A 17,323-nucleotide genomic window follows, 5' to 3' on the forward strand; every position below is an offset into this window, starting at 1 on the left:
CTTTTTTTTTGGCTGCGTTGGGTCCTTGTCTCTCTGCGCGGGCTTTCTCTAGTTGCAGCGAGCGGGGGCTGCTCTTCGTTGCGGTGTGAGGGCTTCTCATTGCAGTGGCTTCTCTTGTTGCGGAGCATGGGCCCTAGAGTGCAGGCTCAGTAGTTGTCGCGCACAGGCTTAGTTTCCCTGCGGCATGTGGGATCTTCCCGGACCAGGGCTCGAACCCGTGTCCCCTGTATTGGCAGGCAGATACTTAACTGCTGCGCCACCAGGGAAGTCCGGCAATTATATCTTAAATAAGTATATATAATTGTTTATAAAATTATCATATAACTCGATAGAGGGTTAATAATTATTTTAATAAGTAGACATGTAGGGTAGTATTCTGTATCACTATCTAATATAATGATAAATGAATTAGATTAGTAAATAACAAGATGAATAAATTAATCAATTGGCATAGCCGTAGTCTAATGTAGTGCCTCTAGCTATGGCAAGTTAATATTTATTGCCTATCATGTTTCAGAACCGGTGCTAGGCTCTTACATCACCTCTGCTAAACCTCACAGCAAACCAGCAAGGTAGGCACCATTAGTGGAAAATAAGTTGAGGCTTAGATGAGTTAAATGTTTTGTTTTGTTTTACCTTCAGAGACACAGAGCTAGTAAAAGAGCTAGATATAACCCTGATTTTGTCTGATCCCATATCCTATGGTCTTTGCACTCTACCAGGTTAGATGAGTAGGTGGAGAAGAGAAAGTGAAAGAACAAAGGAAGGAAAAGGAAACTGTATCTTGATGCTTGCCTTATAGGGGAGGACAGTATGGCATATACCAAGTTTCACTGATACAACAGGAAGGCCGAAGAAGCTGACCCTGGCACCAATCCAGCCATTCCCTCAGCCACTTGCTTATTCAACACGCTGCTCCCCAGGGTAATGGGGAGGAGGGAAGGACATGGGGTGGCAGCTCCTGGCCTGTGTCTTGATGCTGGCCGGCACAGGCTAGCTGCCAGGCCCCTCCCAGTGTGACACCCTTGTGACCAGAGTCTGCACACTCGATGGCACGCCCTTGGACTTGGTCTGTTTTTCCCACTTCTGGGATTGCAGCCTACATACTTGGCATTGGAAAGATTGGCAGCTTCAAGTCAGATTGGGAGGACGTCCCAGATGGGCACTGAATCAACAGTGCCAACAAGAGGGAAAAAAACATGTGAGCCCAGGGAGATTTCTTAACTATTTACCGAATAGGGGGAATTGTTTATTTCCCCATATCTCCCAAAGAGTCCATTTATGAGCTCCATTTTATGACTTCAAACAGGCAAGTTGGCAGAGATATGGCAGTGAAGATAAGATGATGACTAATTAATGGTCTTGCAACAGGTTTCAACACCCAGATCTACAACTACTTATATTTTTTTGCTTAACCACTAACATTTATTTTCAAATACAAACATGCTTTTAAGTATTTTTGTTAATACAGCTAATAGTTTTATCTTGTTCCTGGCACTATTTCCTCTTCTTGATAGGGTTATAAATAGGGTATTCCACTTGGCAAGGATCTTCCCCATGGCATTGAAGAGATGGTTCTATACTTACTGTAGCAAAAAACAGCACATAGTTGGCATACTTTCCTCCAAACTCTCCTAACATTTACACTGCCATCTACATACTTTTCAGTTGACTTCACTCTGAAAATTGCCTGTTCCTCTGATACATACCAGAGACTTGGCTACTTGGACATTTGGAAAGAAAGAAAAAAAGAAGAGCAGAACATGAACGAGCATTCTTCCCATTTCTGCTCCCAGGCATTTAATACTTGCAATAGTACAGTCATTTGTAAGAATGATTTAAAGTGGCTTCTTTACAGTTTTCAGTTTTAAGATCTCAGGATTCTGTGACTGGAGGAACAATTTCAGCATTGACTAACATTGCTATTGATAACTTCACTGTTTTCCTTAGGTTTATATAGTCAGTTGCCTGAATTCAGGTAATACATAGAAAAAGATACAATTCCACATCATGGCTTTTATTTATTTTTTTTGGTGAGGAAACTCAAACAATAAAATCATAACTGAGGATTCAGAACTAAAACCCCTTCAAAGTCCTGCTGCCATTATTTCAAAGAAATGTTATACAATTTGGATGAGATTAAGATGTTAGAAAACAGTATCTCTAGAAATTTGAAGATTTTCACTGTTGTGAGCAAAGAAGACATAGGAGTACAGATCTCTAGAGTTCCATCTCCAAGATACGCCAGTGGCTGTTGAGCTTATCTTCACTTTCCCTTCAGGTCTAAAAAACGGGGAGAGGGGATGATTTTGGCAAGAGCCACGGAGGTTATTGATGAATTGCAAAAAATATCTCCAAAGTAAGACCTTTGGGGAGTTAGAACACAGATAGCTTTTGCTTGGAGAAATGGATAAACCCACTCCATCTGCATTAGGTGTGGTTAGCCAAGGTACAATTTGAATAAATGTTAAGGAAAAACTAACAAACGTCCCAATCCTTCTTTCCTAAATCCTGCATATTTTTCTCATATCCTTAGGTAAAAGAAGAGAGGCCAGGTCATCTGGTAAACGTTGGCCTGTAACACAGTTCATGGAAGGCTGCTTGGTGCCCATTCATCCCCAAGACACCCACACGTGAGAATTCACCAGTACAAAGATGTTTAAGACTTATTTCAGAAGGAATCCAGATGATGAGTCCATTTGCAGGTAAAAAAAAATAATTAGCAGCTCAGCTTGTGGGAGTGGGGATAAGGTGTCGCACTGCTGTTACTGCTGGGGCTTTATGCTTTTCTGCGAAGTATTGCAGGAAAACCATTTACTGAGTTCAGTACCAGTGTTTACTGGTGGTTTTGATACCATGATCTTAAATCTTGGGAGATCAATTCCTTACGGTCTGGGGGAACCCAACTTTCTGTTTTGGTTTTAATAATCCTTTCAGCCTTAGAATGAGGAGTGGGCACTAGCTAGTTTACAGAATACCTTATCCATAATTTAAGAATCTGATAAAGCTGAAACAAGAATATTATTTCTTCTGGGTTTAAAAGAATACAGATAATGTGTCTGATAAACCACATTGGAGTTTTTAAATTCCAAGTACTTTAGAGAGAGAGAAAGATTTGGGTGAAACTAACACACACACAAGCCAATACATTTTTTTGAGACTTACCTGGTTATATATGTTGTGTTTAAATGACTGAAAATTAACTATCTCCACTCATTAGTTCCGTCCGGTTTAGATAATGGACATTTTAATTTAACTGTAACATACAAATGCACAACTGTGGTTGAATTTGTCAGAACAGTCATATGCACAACATATTTTGTGGAAGACATGGGGCTGGCTACTAGATATTGAGAGATGAAAGAATGGACATCATTCTGACATTGGAGGAGTTCATAAATTTGGTGAAGAACAAACTTTTCTTACACAAATGAGTGCAAGCACTTGCATTTTGAATCCCGTGGTTCACAGACTCAGCGATTATAACCGGATGTCTCCTTTTATCCCAACTTGCCATTCTTCCAGCCCTTATTTTTCTTATCCCAGCCTCTCCCAAGTCTCTCAGTTCATTTCTCTCCTCAGTCAGCAAGTATCTGTTTCCCCCCGGGTAACCGTAGAATTCTGTGATTGCCTCAGTCTATCAATCATCCAAGGTCCCTAGAATGGCTCTGTCTAAAATGGTGGGCTCTAGTCACATGTGATTTTATATTAAAAATAAAAGTAAATTAAACAAAGTTTTCAGTTTCTTAGTCACACCAGCCACTTTTCAAGCGCTCAGTAGCCACATGTGGCCCATGGCTACTGCTTCGGACAGTGCCTATTAGGAAACATTTCCCTGGAACTTCCTTGGAGGTCCAGTGGTTAAGACTTCGCCTTCCAGTTCAGGAGGTGCGGGTTCAATCCCTGGTCGGGGAGCTGAGCTCCCCCATGCCTTACAGCCAAAAAGACAAAACATAAAACAGAAGCAGTATTGTAACAAATTCAATAAAGACTTTAAAGAAAAAAAAAGTAAAGAAAACATTTCCCTGATCTCGGACAGAGCTGCTCTAGACCTGGTTAAAACCTTGTTTGCCAGCCTCTTCTCAGGAAGTGATCCTCCAATAAGCTGAATATTGTTTTCTGCAAATGCCCTGAGCTTTGCCAACTTTGTCTTTACTATTTCCAAAGCTTAGGTGCTCTTTTGGAATCTTGCTGTCTTTCAAGACCTAAAGAAAGGTATTGTTCTCCTAAGAAACCCTTCCTTATCTTTCCAATTAGAGTCCTTCCTAATTGGAAAGGTTCTTCCACACACCACGCCTTACTCACGGCTCTGCTTCGTGGCGCTTCATACTATCGTCTCTACAGGACATTTTTAGCTCCCCTACCAGGTTATGCTTTTTCTTTTTCCAACAGCAAAGGAGGTGTGTGTTTCCTTATTTTATATTTCATGCCCTCTGGTTTTTGGTGTTTATGGATTTTATTTGAAGACATTAACAAGGAAAGATACATATGGTGACAAAGTCTGAAGGAAGAAGGGAAGAAATATGGTTATGTTAACTGTATAAAAAATGAAGAATGGGGTTGCTGCCCTATGAAAAAGTCTTATAATTAAAATCTGATTCTGCCACTTAACCTTATAGATCTGAGTGAAGTAGTTATCCTCATTAAACCTCAGTTTTGTTTTGTTTTTTTCATCTAGAGAATAGGAATACTAATGCTTACTATACAGGTTTTGTGAATATCACTTGAGAGATAATATATGTAAAAGTGTGACCAAAAAAAGAAGTCTCATACAAATGTGAGGTGTTATGCTTACAGCAAGCTTCCAGAAAAGCAGGGTATGGAATAGGGAGAAACACATGTTGCCCTGGCCCCCCTCACAAACCTGCTTTACGCTGACAAAGCCCAGTCGACTGATAAAGTTCCAGTAGGCTCTTTGTGAGTTATCCACAGGGTTCTCTTTTTATCTCACAGAAATATTTATATATCTATAAGTATCTATAATTTTTTTTATTCCGCACTCCTTGGGATGCAGTTATGGCTGTTTAATGTTTACTTTTCAGGCATTCCTTCTCCCTTTGAAGGAATCCACAAAAGAAAGAGCAAAATGCTGACAAGTTTTCAAAGCCGTGATTTACAGGAATGATTTCTGAAAAGCAAGTGGACAACATCCGAGTTCATCATCAAATAATATTTCTAAAGCACCCTCTAGTGCCTGGCCCCAAGCCAGATGATTCAGTGCCTGGAGAGGCTGCAAACTTTTTTTTTTTTTTAAAGGAAAATGGACTCTCATGTTGGCTCCTGAAAAACAAGTCTGCACCATTTACGATTCCTTAGGATTCTCTCTCTAAATAAGTATTAAGAATGGATTGCTTCAGAAGAAAATCAATGCAGTTAGAAACCCTAATACTATTAAATATAATTCAAATCCCAGTTTAAAATAGACATTAAGACTTAAAAGACCAAGTCAAAAATTACACTGGGAATCTGAAGAATTTGAAATCTAAATAAATCACAGAGCAGAAAAATCTGCTCTGTAAGTGAAAAAGTTTTGAGCCTGAGGAAAGGTAAGAATTGCATGAATAGATAGGTGTCATCTAGTAGGAATGCTAGGCCCATCTGCCATCTGATTATGCTGTGACTGTACTAGCCTATCGTCTTCACTCAGCAGATTCTCAAGTGCTGTAGTGGCAGGAGTGCAGTATGTAGAATCAGAAGACTTGTGGTCCAGGGTCAACTCTACCACATACTTGGCTATGTGATTTGGAAGACGTCACTTAAAATTTATGACCCTAGTTTCTTCACATGTAAGATAATTCTGCCAACTTCATGGAATTGTCTAGACTTTACATATTAAATAAGATACCACTGACCAGTTCCTTGAACACAGTACTTGCCAACAAAATGTCAATATTTTTTCTAGTTGTCTGATCGATTTTGTATTCAGCAGTTTTACAATATGTGTTCAGTATGACTCTTGCACATATCCCCTCAAAGGAAGTTTCACTCTTCTCCCTTATCACTCCCACATTTTTGAGAATAGGATCACATTTTATATTATGGTACTGAAGTAGGAGAGTCAATTTTGCATAGGCTAGTTGACCTTAAAGATAAATGCCTAATTATTGATTGGATGATGATTGATTAATCAATTCTTTCATTCATTCATTCAATTCCCAACTCCAAATTCAGAATAGTCCCTTTACTACCTGAGGCCTTATTAACAAGATGGACCAGATGTTTCATCACATACAAAAGATCTTTGTAGGCATGGGAATAAAGAATACTGAGTCATTTTAAGAAGTCACTTTGAAAATGACTTTTCAACATAGAAGAACTGGGCTTGTTCAAGCAAATTATATTTCAAAGTTTTATTTGCAAGGTTATTTATTACTATGTGGAATCTCAGTCCTGTGGCTAGGGTCAAGGAAAATGAGGACACAGGTGTCTGCCTATTTGCACAGGCATTAAAGAGTGTTGTAAAATGAGCTTCAGCCTTTTAAGTTACTGTCTTTTCCTTTATAATAATAATCTCTTCAATTTTACAAGGTCTATATTATTTTTAGGTAAGAAAACACTGTAGAGTTCATGTTTTATTGTTCCTTGCAGTTATATAAATTATATTTGGCCAAAACAAATGTAATTCCTACTGTGTGAACTGGGAACCCAAAATGTTGATTTTCCTCAAGTTATAAACAATGTGAAGATATGTTATACTGGGTCACAATTTTCCAGAGCAGAGCAAAATATATAACTCAGTTTTAATAACAAAACTGCATATATCATTAAAGTTTCCTACTCCACACAGAATGTATTATATTACTCTGCCCAGCAAGAGACATCCTTTGTGTAGACCACAATTTCTAAAATACCATTTGATTGAATGGAAAACATTTTAGCCATTTGTTAGTTTAAAAAAAATGTAATGGTTAAATACTCATGGAAATTCTGCTTTGTCTTTGCTGGGTAAATATTACATTTCTTTTCACTAAATTGAATGCCATGGATTTTGTAAACACCAAGGTCTGGGGGACAGCTATTACGAGTTTTTTCCCACTATGAGATGAGTCTTCACGTTTTTAGCATCTTAGAAGCAGATGTCTGCTTTGTAACACCAGTGAACCTTATTTTTACATGTATTATATCAGCTTCAAAAGTTGCATTGTAATTATTTACTTATAAGCTTGCCTCTCCAAATAGACTTGTAACTTAACAAGGCAGGGTCCAGACTGCATTATCTCTGTATTCTTGGCCCCTGGTCTAACGCTTTCTACAGAGCTGGAGCACTGAAAATGTTAAATGAAGAAGAAATTCTGAAAAAACTACGACCAAATCATCAGTTTACCCATTCACCTGTTCTCAGAATCATTTCAAAATTTAGGAGATTTATAAATGTAACTACTTTCACAACACTGAAGAAAATGAGGAAAGATTATTTCCTTTATTAAAAAGAAGTCATGGGCTTCCCTGGTGGCGCAGTGGTTGAGAGTCCGCCTGCCGATGCAGGGGACACGGGTTCGTGCCCCGATCCGGGAAGATCCCACATGCCGCGGAGCGGCTAGGCCCATGAGCCATGGCCGCTGAGCCTGCGCGTCCGGAGCCTGTGCTCCGCAACGGGAGAGGCCACAACAGTGAGAGGCCTGTGTACAACAACAACAACAACAAAAGAAGTCATATGTGGGATTAGCTAGTCTAGTCTCCTTATTTCACAAGTGGGGATTTGGGGACCTAGGAAAAGAAAGCTTTTTTGCTCTTGCTAATGTCACAAAACTGGAGGCAAAACTGATCCTAATTGTGTTCATAGTGTTTTGTTTGTTTGATACAAAAGTAATACATGTTAACGATAAACACTTCAACATGTTCAAAAATACATAAAGAGCCAACAAGTGTATGAAAAGATACTTAACATCAGAAGTTGTTAGAGAAATGCAAATCAAGACCACAATGAGATACCATCTCACATCTGTTAGGATGAGAGAAAAGAAAAGAACAAGTGCTGGCAAAGATGTGGAGAAATTTGAACCCTTGTTCATTGTTGGTGGGGCTGTGAAATGGTACAACTGGTACCTTAAAAAAAATTCAAAATAGAACTACCATGTGATCCATCAATCCCACTTCTGGGTGTATATATCCAAAAGAATTGAAAGCAGAGTCTTGAAGAGACACTTGAACACCCATGTTCATGAAAGCATTATTCACAGTGGCCAATAAGTGGAAGCAACCCAAATGTCCCTTGATGGGCGGACAAATAAAACATGGTCTATATGTACAATGCAATAATATTCAACCTTATAAATGAAGGAAATCCTGTCACATACTCAACATGGATGGACCTTGAGGACATTATATAAGTGAAATAAGTCAGTCACCAAAAGACAAATACTGTATGATTCCAAAATGAGGTATCTAAAGTAGTCAAACAGAAAGTAGAATGCTGGTTATCAGAGGCTGGGCGGAGAGGGAAGTGAGGAGTTGTTAAATGGGTATAGCGTTTCAGTTTTGAAAAATGAATTAGTTCTGGTGATCTGTTACACAACAATGTAAATATACTTAACATTTTTGACCTGTTCATGTAAAAATGCTTAAGCTGATGAATTTCATATTACATGGGTTTTTTGGTCACAGTTAAAAATTTAAAAATACATAAAGAAACAGAATTTTTATTTATTTATTATTTTGGCCACGCTGCATGGCATGCAGGGATCTTAGTTCCCCAACCAGGCAATGAACTCGTGCCCCCTGAAGTGGAAGTGTGGAGTCCTAATCACTGAACTGCCAGAAAATTCCAGAAACAGATATTTTGAATATATGTAACAGTAGAAGAGGTGTTAAGGTTAACACATTTAGTTGTTTTTTTCTATAATATTTATACGCAGTACTGTCTAAATGATATGACACCTTATTGTTACAACAGAATATGACAAACGTATTTCTAAAACTCTCTCGATACCATTTGAAAGGCTGCATAAGATCCATTTATATAAAAAAACCACAGTTTATTTAACAATATCCCTCATTCATATTCTTTTCATGTCTGTAAATAATGCTTTCTTTTCTATTTTTGTACATTCCTTGTCATCTACATTTCTGATTCTTCCCTTAGAGTCTCAGAAGTAAAATTAGTAGAGTGGACATTTAAAAATATTTTTAAATTGTTTAAAAATTATATAAAATAATAAACGTATAAAAATTATATGTTGTTAAAAATTTAGTATTGCTCCAATATCTATTCGTAGAAGCAGGACACGAGTGCCTCTAATTTATCACACCCTCGTCTACACTGAGTCCCCTCATCTTTCTCCTCTTATTCACTATTATTATTGTTATTATTATTACAATTATTTTGATTTGCAAGAAAGGAAATAGGATTATTTGTTAATTTACATTTCTTTGCTTGTTCATAAAACTGGTACAGTTAAAAATACTTTTCAGTCGTTGGTATTTTTTCTTCTGTGAATTATCTTTTTACATTTTAAGATAAGCTGAATGAGTTCTTTATAAAGAAATTTAATTATTTATCTGTCATATTTGATTGCAAATATTTTTCCTAGTTGTACATTTATTGTAAATTCTGTGTCCTAAGTACACAATTATTAATCTTCAGGGAAAACTATTTAACTCATTTTCATTTAAATTTTTATAGTTTGATTATCTACTCTTTTTGTCAACGATTATGATGTAGTCAATGATTTCAGAATTTAAGTAGATATTTTATAAAATTTTCAGTAAAATTTCTTGAAAAATCCTGCTAGCGTTTTGCATAGGACTGTATAAAGTCTATACACAAAGTTTGGAATAATTGTTGTAACAACATCAGTAGCGGTCCTAATGACAAACAAAACTCTACTTACAGCTCTTCAAGTGCCTGCTATCTGCCAGGTCTTGCATTTACTGTTCACATTAATTTAATCCATATAACAACCTTATGAAGCATGTGCTATTTTTATGGCCATTTTACAAAGAATCCAGTTGAGGCAAAGAAAAGTTACATAATTGCCCATGGTCACTCAGCAGTAAGTTGATGGAACCATGTTTTGACCTCAGGCCACACAGCTTCAGAACCCTTGCTTCTAAAGATCATTAAGCTGCCTCAAAAACCTTCATAGGATGAATTTGTCCCTTCTAACGAGTCACTAAAATTGCCTTTATGTGTCTAAGATATTTTTAATCTTTGTTCTAAGTTAATATCCCATACTTTTTAATTATGTTTTTTCAATTTGGCTGCACTAACAATAGTTTAGAAAAACTGATTTATAGCATTACGGTGGAGATGATCTCTACTAAAGCCTGGCACGCTGGAGGAAGAGCAATGAGACCAGGGTCTCTGCAGCAGAGCAGGACAAGGAAGGTGAGATGCTGAGGGATAATGCAATAATAATCGCCTTGAGTCAGTAAGCTATGGCTGTATAAGAAACGATTCAAAAATGCAATGGCTTGAAACAATAGCTTTGGTTCTTAAGGACCCGCGGGTCATCTAGGGGTTTGCTGACCCAAGCTGGGCTGGGCCCCGTTCAAGCTGCAGGGTCTGACTGTGATGGGCATCTCCCTCAGGTCTGCTCCATGATGCTGTTCTGCACCTCAGGTAAGAGTGTACCAATGAGCCTGAGGAAACTCTTCTTGATGTGGCAGCAAAGGCCAGAAAGAAAGCCCACTGACAGGTGCATTTCAAGCTCGTGCTTCCTTTCTTGGAGGGCACACAATGGAGCTCAAAGTCAAGGGGCAGGGAAGTAGACTTTGCCCATCAGAACACCATGGCGAAAGTGTGTACACAGAAGTGATGACAAGGCCAATGATTTCATCTACTGTATCACTTGGCTTGGGCTACGAAAGGAACAGAGAAGAGGCGGGGAGTGGTCAAGTTGTGCATAAATTGTGCACATAAAGCTCACAGGATTTGTAAGTATATCAGACATGAGGTCAGAGAGACAAGGAGACCTTGAGGATGACATTCCTTATCCACGTGCCCAGAAATGTCTTTTTCTAGAATTTTACTTTAGATTGATATTTAGCTCACTTGCTCTATTTCTAGTATTTTGGTACTTCTCTTGACTTCCACAATCTCCTTAAAGACATCTCAGTTTCATATTGTTTTATTACTAGGAGACATAACCGATCTGAATCAGGTGAGGTGATGTGTGTATATATTCAGCAGCGCCGGCATTCTCCTGCTGCTGCCCCCTCCACAATAAGGCTGCAGTTTCTCCCCAGCAGTGTCCAAACTACCCCTTCAGTCCACCAATGACTCCTCTCAAAATGCAAAGACTAAGTACAGAAGCCTTTGTTTCTCCCTGATTAGTCATCAGCATTAAACATCGGGTCTAATGGTGCGTCTGTCCATTCCTTCTTCCATTTTTTTTTCTCCAAACATTTCTAAGGTCGAACTATATTCTGAGTACAGTCTTTAAGACAGTAGGGAATGTTCAGAGGATTTTCATCATACTTGGTTAACATTTTTAAAAGTTTTGGCACTTAAAGTCATAGGCTTTAGTTATTTGGAATATTTATCTATAATAAATAGTCCATTCCCCAGCGTTGGTAAATAAATGAGGCATTGCTCCATTGCGCTTTTGTTGATTTATGCATCGACACGGGGAGTGTGCTCCATTTAGCAATGCAAAGAGGGTACACATTCAGTTTGTTCTGTTGCTATGTGTACTGTTTAGTCCCAGGATACCTTGAACTGGAAAGAAGCCCTGTTGAGTGACAGGGTTACATAATTCTACCTTCTTGGTAAACTGTTTTGGGCCTCAGCGCCCCCAGCTCAGATATCTGTCTATCAGGAGACATGTGGGTCTTGAATTGTTCATTCTGGTTTGACCCTAAGCCAAAAACTTTTGCAGAAGCCTGAGTCCTGGGCCTCCTTCCCAAGCAACCACCAGTGTCATAGAAGTAACCAGTTCCTGCCTGTTACTGCAGCTCCTGTTGACAGGAAATGCCTTTTCAAAAGAAAGGCAATGAAAAACGGTTCCCTTGCAGGTGGAGTTTTCTGGCTCATGTAAGGATTAGAAATGAAATTAGCCATTGGAAATTTCATTCAGATCAGTCCAAACATTGCAAAGTACAACAAACGCAGACCTTTCCTCATTGGGTAATCAAGTTCAATTTCTCTCCATGTCTTTTCTCCCAAGCAGACAGCTGTGAAACCCTTATTAACTGTTTTTCATGGACCCAGTTGCTGCTAAAGTCTACAGAGATAGAACATTCCAGAATGAGCCCTGACCTTGAAGGGCTTGGTGATCTAGTCTGGAATACCAGAGCCACCCACAGAAACTGCTCCGTGAATTAGGCAGCCCATGATCCAGCAGCCAGCCATGTGGGTCAGACAATAAGGAGTTCAGAGCCAACAACAACGGCTAAGTGCATTGTGGAACCAACTTCAGGAGAAATGGGAACGTGACAAAATAGTATAAATAAGATGGCTGATTTGGACATTTCAACCTCTACTGTTTCCTTTCTTCCAACTCCAGTTTCCCTGCAACAGATCAAAACCTCTTTGTAGTAGTAATCACTTGAAAATAAATTTAAACCACTTTAACACAATATTCTTATTTTGGATGGACCTACCGTCCGTCCATCACCCTGGCCACTCCTGCAAAAGGACGCATAATCCATCACAGAGCTTTCTGCACACTGCTCCCCTGTTCAAACACAAATGGCTTCCTACGGCCAACGTCAGTCAGCCTTTCTTGGAGTTCCATAGTCTCCCCAGCAGGGTCCTGCCTCACCCACCCATATGTGAGTTACAGCACAAGGGCTTATCCTTGAGAGCATGGTCAATAACGTCTCCCATTTTCCACCGTCCTGAATCTGACACCTGTGACCTCACACGGGACCACGGTATTTTACAGAGTCAACAATATATCTGATTTGACTGTTTCCCATGTGTAAGTCTTATCTTTCCAGTTGGATAACATTTTCTTCCAGTACAAGCTGATGCAATATTATTGGAAAAGTTTTTGAGTTTTTCCTCAACCTATAGCACATAATAAATATTTAATAAACCACTCATTGATTGGTTTTAATTTCTGTGGAACTAGAGGAAGGGCCAGGACTAGGAGGGAGCAAGTGAGGTGCCGGGGGAAAATCTTTAAGGAGGCGTTTGCTCTCAGGTGTGAGTCTTGCACTTGTAGCACCCCAAGAGTGCATGCCTCCTTAAACTTTGTGCCCTAGATGCTTTTCTTGCCTCACCCTAGAAGCTGCCCTGATTGTATGGTATAATGAAGTATTTTTGCAGGATCTGTCTTTATATAGTAAAAGTAGATACTGACTTTCTTTTTCCTCATAGCTCTTCATAAACAGGACCCACATGTTTGTATGCATACAAAGGGGTTAATTCCACCAGAATGCCTTCCCTACAATAGCTACAAAAACATTACGGGTTAAACCTCAGAGAGGTAGGGTTTTGGTGAAAAGAGCTTGAGTGAATCAGACCTACCTGATTCAAGGCCTAAATTCACTCTTCACCACCTAAGTAATTTTAACCTCTAAATATTATTTGGCAAAATTGTAAGATAATAAGAATGAGAAGAAAGAGGAGAAGAAAAAGGAAGAAAAGGAGGAGAAGGAGAAGGGAAGAAAAAAGGAGAATAATCATAAATATTTCATGAGAACTGATTAGAAATAAATATGTAAAAACACAAAGCCCTAAATAAATACAACTTAGTCATTATTTTTACTTTTTTTTTGTTAATAATGATCTTGGTTTGCTTTTATGAGCGTGTTTATAATTCACAGCAATTGTTAAAGTATGGAATTCCATACATGTATATCTCTGTATGTACACATACAATCATAATATATGTTAAAGTTCCTGCACATGCATTGCCTACCTCACAATGCTAGTGAGGGATTAATTCCTCCTGAGTTGTTCCAGCCAATAAGGAAAGCAGAATATTGAAAGTATATTTGGATTCAAGGCAATAGAGACAATTTATTCACTTTCAAATTGGGAAATATGGAAGTTAGTAGTATCTTTGTACCGTTAACAAAAAACTGAGGACTCAGGAGGAACGGCGGATATGGGGACAAAATGACCCATTCAAGTTTGAATTCCCAGTGGAACCCATGGGAGACTGTGGATTCCTCTGGAAAACAGAAAGCACTTCAAAACTAAGGGGACCATTTCCTAAGAATTTATACCCAAGTAGTGAAATATATACCACATATGCCATGATACAAAGCACTTAGGTACTTTCTGAAACTGTTCCATTTAAATATTATAAGCATGTGTGTGGTGATGAACTGGGTAAATTCAGTAAAATGGTCTCCCAGTTGAGGCCATTTCTATCATTAGGCATGATGTTTCCATGACCTACTCTGGCAAGAGAAGACTGGCATTGAATCAATGACTACATATATGTCTCGCTCTGAAGCACAGGTGATCTCACCTAAATTAATTAGGCAATTGTGACTGTCTAGACCTCATTCAAAAAATAACTCATGATACTAAAATGAATAAAAACGTAAAATATTTATTTCTGGGCAGTATATTCAGGTACATATGCTACCAAAGCAGGTGGCTTCTCAGGGCCTTATGAACGATCAGCAGTAATGCTAGTATTTGAATACAAAAGTTTTTTACCACTTCACTTTGAGTAATGAACAAATTCATTTTTCCCAAACTAACTTAAAAAGAATGGGTTAGTTTTGGGTCTTTGTTACTTTGGTAATTCTTTTGCTTGAGTCCCCTGAAGATTTTTACAGATGCCAAATTCCGAAAGAAACTAGGAGAGAGTTTTAAACCTTATTCTAAGGGAAGTGGTCTCTAAATATGATTATAAGGAGGAAAAAAAATGAACCAATGAAACGGTCTAATATTAATTGTCCATTAATAATTTAATATTTAGGACAAGTAAGCAAAGCCAGATGTTAACCGAAATGTCTCCTGGTTGGGTCAGAGTCTGAACATTCCCCTCCAGTGTAAACACTCCAGTCCTGTGCCCAGGAGTCAGAGCGTGGGCCAACGACCAAGTCACACAGCTTTCACTGCCCAATCAGAGTGCACTTAATACAACTAAAGCGACATGAAAATAAAGACACGTTAAAAAACAAACTCTTACAGACACACACACAAACACACACACACACACAGAAAAAAAAAAAAAAAAAAGCCTGGTATTAACAACCTCAAATTCTCTCGTATTAATAGCCCAATTTTGTTGGTAGCCCACCAAACTGATGGCTTAAACCCTTCCAGGACTTATTTAAGTGTCTGGGGAGTCAGATTTACTTCTCAATGGCCCATTCATCCTTTGAACGTTTACTCTGTAGCCCTGTGCAGTTATAACCTAAGCTGGATTTCATACATGAAAACTGACCTCCAGCACCCACGGCTTTTGCCAAGTCCCAGTGAAGGCTCTTGGAATAATTTAGAGTCTGCCATAGTGACAAGTTTAAGATTCAATTATTGAGTGTAGTAAATTTATTTTTACTATGTTTGTAAAATGGCTTTCGCCCAACTCGTTTCACTCCCCTTCACAGCCAAAAGGCCTAAGATAGCAGCGGCCCATCCTCACAGAACAGGGCCGCTCGCTCCCCATTGTTTAATGCCACGTCAAACAGAAGGACTTCTATGGGACTCAGATGGAGATGTTTCTCTTTTGCCTTAGTTTGGGCAAAAAAATTGATTTCCTTCAGATAGCTGTAATGGGTGGTGAGGACGGCAGAGAGTAATCAGGCCCAGCTCGAGGCAAATGCCAAAAGTTTCCCAGAAGGATAAATCTTGTTTCCTGCCTTACTTCACAGAATTAAGCCTTAAACAAGTCATGTTCTGTGGCTTGGATGCTGTGTTTATATCAGCTTTGGTTCCCTGGCTCATGGCTGGGAACATTGTATTGGTCTGTAACCCAGGACGGTTTTCCTGAAGCAAGAAATCACTATCCTGGTATCTTTATCTCCCATTCCATTTTATTTGTTCTATTAATACTAGCAAACGAGCTCTGAATGGTAAGTGGATCGTGGGAGACAGTTACATTGACCAGGTGCAGCCCGCAAAGCCAATGATTTAGCACTCTGCTTTGGTAACTGTCTTTCCCAGGAGTTGTATGAAAGATGCCTCTTCATAACGGATTTTGTTTTGGAAAATAATAACAGCACCTCATCTGTGCATGGCCCATTCTCAGTAGATTCAGGAGAAAATCTTTTCTGTGGAGTTCAGGGTAGGCTGAGAACTTGTGGTCTCTCGGTGTCTTAAATGAAACCAAATCCTCTGGGGATTGCATTCGTTTATGGTTAGTAACAGGCGACTTCCTGTTTCGAAGCAAAATGGGCTTGAAGAGGCTTATAAAAAAGACTCAAAAGGTTTCTTGGACATCAAATGACTCTAGTAAAACATTTTGATGAGTTAAGTGTAAATGCATCAGCAGCATACGGATTAAATTCCCTTCTAAATAAACATTAACAGAGAACATGTTTGGCAAAATGCATTTGGAGTTTTGCAAAACTGAAAACATTTGAAAAAGGAGTGTGAGATATTTGATGAACTCAGAAAGCAGCCAGATTGCCCATGCCGTACGTGAATATTTTCTTTGCTGGTTCTGCAGATGTCCAATAAATTAGGACATAGATATTAAAACCAACGACTGCTGCAGAAGTGATCAGCTGCCCTCCCGTTAGGAGGGTGCTTCTGCGGATGCCCAGTTCACGTATGTGCGCATGAAGAGAGCCCCAGGGGACCTGTAGCCCCTTCCTCACTCACAGGCATCATCTCTTTTCTGGATTCAGCCCTGCAAGACTTTCCATTATTCACAGCTCCTGTGTCTGTTTTTCTGTCTTTGAGATATTTTGACTCCCAAAGGGGATTCCCGCTTTGCTACAGACCAGCAGTGAAGCCTTTGGTGCCACCAGGAAGATGCCAGCTTTGGCACTGCTTGGGCCAAGACCTTTTATCCACTGCCCTTGTCAACACTCTCATTGTCTCTCACCATCTCTTTTTTCAGACAAACAAAATTTATTAATCCTTTAGCATGGCAGAAGTGACAATGGAAAACAAAGACTAAATCTGAGATAAGTTTGAACAGAGCCTCAACTGGACTTGGTAACTAGATATAGAAAGAGAAGGGTCCAATGTCAACTCCTAGAGTTGAATTTGAGGGATCCATTCTATGGTGAAGCCACTGAATGGGAAAACTGCCTTTAGAATTCTTACAGAGCAGGGGGAATACATGATTGGAATACTTTTTATAAAGTAACAAATAAGCAGGTCATGGGAGAAATCTCACATACGTGAATGCCACGACCTTGCAGTCTGTAATCACACTGACTGATAATGATCATTTTGCTTTTGAACTATACATGTAGAAAGCAGATTCTAAGAAAATTAACAGGCAAATAAATAGCAGGTATT

The 17,323-nt window shown here is 39.0% G+C and overlaps 1 long non-coding RNA gene across 1 annotated transcript; it reads left to right on the top strand.

The window, feature by feature from the left end:
- The first annotated feature begins 560 nt into the window (after positions 1 to 560).
- On the top strand, positions 561 to 13,054 carry LOC117203246 (uncharacterized). The gene is made up of 3 exons (XR_007470790.1): positions 561 to 572; positions 2,537 to 2,705; positions 10,216 to 13,054. It is a non-coding gene; the product is annotated as an uncharacterized LOC117203246 (long non-coding RNA).
- The last annotated feature ends 4,269 nt before the right edge of the window (positions 13,055 to 17,323 follow it).

Source organism: Orcinus orca, chromosome 13 (assembly GCF_937001465.1).
Source record: "Orcinus orca chromosome 13, mOrcOrc1.1, whole genome shotgun sequence".
In the NCBI taxonomy this organism is placed as follows: domain Eukaryota; kingdom Metazoa; phylum Chordata; class Mammalia; order Artiodactyla; family Delphinidae; genus Orcinus; species Orcinus orca.